Genomic DNA, 4,732 nt, shown 5'->3' with positions numbered 1-4,732 from the left:
TTCTGCTTGCTGGGCCTCTGTCCCTATAGGTACCTTCCATCGACGAGTGTAATGTAGGATGAGGCCTGTTGCCTCCTCCTGCCCTTTGTTTCCTTCCTCCCCGCCCATTTGCACCTTCATTTTGTTGGTCACAAAAGTGGTTTGCTCGTTTTTTTGTTTTTTTTTGGTTTTTTTTCCAGGGCTCTTAAGAGGAGCTGGTCTAGCCAGAGGTCAGGTTTCTACTGTGTGACAGACTTCCGGTCCAAGCTGGCTTTGGACAGTTGGTCTTGAACACTCTAACGGCTCCTGTCAGCACAGAAGGAAGGGGAGGGGCCCATACTTAGGTCAGAGACCAGGGTTGAAGGTCTCAGAACTGAGGTGGGGCAGTGTGTACTGAAGGAGAGGGAGGGGTGGGTACTGGAGAAGGGAGAGGGGTGTGTACTGGAGGAGGGGGAGGGGTGGGTACTGGAGGAGGGGGAGGGGTGGGTACTGGAGGAGGGGGAGGGGTGGGTACTGGAGGAGGGGGAGGGGTGGGTACTGGAGAAGGGAGAGGGGTGGGTACTGGAGAAGGGAGAGGGGTGGGTACTGGAAGAGGGGGAGGGGTGAGTACTGGAGAAGGGAGAGGGGTGGGTACTGGAGAAGGGAGAGGGGTGGGTACTGGAGAAGGGAGAGGGGTGGGTACTGGAAGAGGGGGAAGGGTGGATACTGGAGAAGGGAGAGGGGTGGGTACTGGAGAAGGGAGAGGGGTGGGTACTGGAGAAGGGAGAGGGGTGGGTACTGGAAGAGGGGGAAGGGTGGATACTGGAGAAGGGAGAGGGGTGGGTACTGGAGAAGGGAGAGGGGTGGGTACTGGAAGAGGGGGAGGGGTGAGTACTGGAGAAGGGAGAGAGGTGGGTACTGGAGAAGGGAGAGGGGTGAGTACTGGTGAAGAAGACCCTTCCACTACATTTGTTGTTAAAAACCTTAGGCTGGTCACAGGAATCATGGGGTCCTCTGACCAGGTGCCAGCCCTCACATTATGCCTAGCTGCTCAGAGATCTAAAGGGGAGCCTGGGCTTCCTCTGCTGTCCAAGGGATGCCCAGAGTCCTAGAGCTGGCCTTAGGCCCTGCTTTACTCTGGTATTTTTGGCACCACAAGAACTTGGGGTCCAGAAGAACCCCTTATGATCTGACCCTGTTCGTCTCTCCTGGAAAGCCCTGCCAGTGGAGAACCAGTGGGCTAACAGTCCAGTTTTCCCAGAGGAACAGTTTCAGTGGAGAGAGGCCCGGACAGGAGCCTCTGTCACCTACAACATCGAACTCTAGGTCTGCTCATAATGGTCAGTAACTTTGAGAGCATCCTGAACATTTCAGGCTCTCATTTCCTAACCCATAACCTATGGTGATAATTTTTACCCTTAAGTGTGAGCATTTTAAAAATTAAACAGGACAAATTGCTCATCACTGGACCAGACATATAGTAGACTATCTGATTAAAGGGCATCTTCCCCCTCTCAGGGAAAAACCCCCTGGACCCACCCTGCTGAAAGCTGTTCTTCCAAAAACGCCCACTGTTCCTCTAGAAAAATGGAAGCCCAGCTAAATTAAGGCCTCTGGCTTCGGTGGTCCCAGAGGAGCCCTGGCCTCAGGACTCAGAAATGCCTGCCAAGTCTGAGGATTTCATCTGTATTGGAAGGGGATGAGAAGCTGCCAGACTGTGGTGGGACTTTCCCAGCACCTTCTGCAGGGAGCTGTGGTTCTGGGGACAGAAGCAGAGTACTCTCTAAGAATGGTGCAGAAAGGCTCCCCGGGAAGTGTGTGTGTGTGTGTGTGTGTGTGTGTGTGTGTGTGTCCTCTCCTGGAGCGTAGACTCACCAGAACAGGGGTGTTCAGACAAGGAGACTCAAGGATCTGTGGAGTCTCAGCAGAGGCAGGGTAGATAAGAGCCTCAAAGCAAGCTGAGGATAAGAGAGAGACACAAACCAGGCAGGCCGGTCCGCCTAGGGTACTGAGGATCCGGACTAGGCTGGGGGCGGGACCGGTCGGCTCCCTGCCTGTTCCCCGCCCTCGCGTCCCCCGGGTGTCACGTGGGGCGGGCGGAAGCGCACGGCGAGGTGGGCGCGCCCGGACCGCTGCCGCGACTTGGCTGCGGCCGCGTGTGACAGATGGTACCGGGACCCTGAGTCCCACGTCGTGGAGTTCTCTTCGCTCAAACCAGGTCAGTGAGGTTGCTGGGACCTCCCAATCGCCAGTTGTGGCCTGCACTGCCCCCATTCCTCAGAGGGGAATGGTGAGGCCCGGTTCAGTTTTTCCCGGGGTCATCTGGGGCGCGCTCTTGCCTGGGGATGAAGTGAAGAGGGGTACCCTCTGGAGATGGAGGCATCCAGCCAGACCCGTAGGGACAGGGAAGGTGGGCTGGTGGACACCAGCTTTCAGCCGTCAGCTCTTCTGCTTTCGGATTGCAGGCTCCGGAGCCAGTAGCGTCAGGCAGCTTGGTTTTCGCACTTGAGAAATGAAGACTTCCACCTAGTCTACCCCGGACATTCTTAGAGGCTCGCAAAGAGTCAGGACCTTAGCCCTGAACCTGAGGCGTTGGTAACCTTGGGCAGACTACTTCCGTCCTCTGCACCGCAATTCCCCACCAGTTAATGGGAGCATGGTTTCTCTAGAGCCTATTTGGCCCAGTTGCCAGGAAAGAAGGGATGTGTTCGTTGAATGGGGTCAGGCTGGGAGTGGGTGGATGGGCTTAGAGCAGGCTCGTAGTGCAGCCTGGGGCGGGGGTGGGGGCGGAGGTGTTTGGACACAGATCTCCATGGGTAGGTCTGGGTCCTGGGTGATTAGTAGCCAGCACAGTAGGTGTCCGTCTGTAAACACCGTTTCTGTAAACCCGGTGTCTTGGGGAAACCTTCCCTAATGCCTAGACTGGGGGTGTGAGGATTCAGGATTGGAATTGGGGGTGCCCAGGTAAGGATTTGACTGCTGCTGGTTTCAGGAGACCCTGGTATCTGTACTTGGAAAGCTGTGACTGTCTGCTAGGGGGAGCCTAGGATCCTAGCTGCGTCATTATAGGGTAGAAGGAATTCAGCGGAGCCCAGAGACAGGTGTGGACAGGTGCAGACGTGGGGCAGAGAGGACGCCTGAATGAACCTTGGTAGTTAAGTGGCTGTTTGCAAAGACTGGCTGCTTGGTGAGGACAGGGCTGTGCCTCGGCCGGGATACTGATAACCAGAAGAAAGGTGAGGCATGTGGGTGTGGCTGTAATAGGTGACAAGTGGGGACGGTGTGCACAGAACTTGGGATGTAGGCCTGGCTAGAGTTTATTTAGACCCCAGCCCCGGGGACCCTGCTCTCCAGTGGCCTTTTGCTCATCGGAATAGGGTACAAGTGAGATGTCCCAGGCAGGCTATCGATGGCTGTGAGGAGGAGACAGCACCCCAACACCCCCAGGTTTCATTTGGACATTTGGGCCTCCTTACTTGGCCCCCACCATGCAGAGTTGAGCCACATTCGAAGAATCGGCTTTTGTGCAAAGGTGTCCCCCGCCAAGTTTCCTCCTCACTCCTGTCCCCCTGCTCTTTGAGACGTCGGGGTTCAGATGTGGGCTGCAGATTTTGCAGTGCCTTCCAGCCTGGTTTTCCGTTCCGGGTAACGACCAGGATCGGACAGGTTTCCTTGGGCGTCTACGAAGAAGATAAGGTACAAGCATCTGGAATTCTAGCCCTGCTACCCAGTCCTGTGTGACATTGCCACTCTCTGTTCTTTTCAGAGTCCCCTTTCCACATCTGAGGGTGGGATGATCAGCCTGGCTTCATGTTCCAAGAACAGACTGCTAAAGCAAGAGTGGGGCCAATGTGAATCCTGCGTAGATTCTGAGTGAAGGAAAGGGCAGGGGGGTGGGGCCTGAGAGCAGAGACTAGCCGTGATCCAGGCCTAGGACCTCTGTCTCTAACCTTCTCTAGGGCTTCTCCCTCCCCACTCCACTCTCTTGGCTGAGCTCAAAGCCAGCCGCCAATGCCCAAACAAGTGGCCTCTGTTCCTAGGGGAGGGGGAAGGGAGGCAGGCCCTGGGCTCTGGGCCTGCCTGTCCAGCACTGACCCTGCCTCCCCCTTTTGCTGTGGGTCTTAACTCTTGGAAGCCTGAACTGGGTACTGGGCTGTTTAAGGGCCAGTGCCTCTTTTCCTACAGCTGTCTTGTCCACCTTGCTTCAGATCTCTGGCTCTGGCTCTTTCAGAGGGGGCTGATGGGATGTCCTTCTCAGAGGCCCCTCTCACCCCCTTTCAAGTCTGTCAGGCCAGGCTTAGTCCCCCCACAGACAGCATGAGGATGTGTTTCAGAGAGAGGTTCTGTGCTCAGAGTGATTACAGGGGCCTGATAGTGAAGATGGGGTGGAGGGGTGTGCAGAGTCCCCCTCTAATGCATCGTTTTCACAGAGCTCACCCTTTACAGCTGACTCAACACCAGGACTCCTTCTGTCAGTTCTGACAGAGCACATGACTTCTTGTTCACCTATCTTTCCCCCAAGCCAGCCCCCAGACCCAACTGGGGCTCTGGGGAGGTCAGTCCGTGCCCAAGGAGGCAAATGTCCCCTAGATGAGAGAAATCGGGAGTGGTGAGCGACCACAGCTCAGGGTTTATCATCTACAGCTTTCCTGTGGAATCTCTCTCCCTCTCCCTCTCCCTCTCTCTCTCCCTCCCCTCCCCTCCCCCTCCTCTACCCCCTCCCCTCCTCCTTCCCACTCTCATCTTTTGGGTTATAGGTAAGAAAGAAAAGCCT

Source organism: Micromys minutus (assembly GCF_963924665.1).
Source record: "Micromys minutus genome assembly, chromosome: 2".
NCBI classification, from domain to species: Eukaryota; Metazoa; Chordata; class Mammalia; order Rodentia; family Muridae; genus Micromys; species Micromys minutus.
This window is presented reverse-complemented; position numbering follows the sequence as displayed.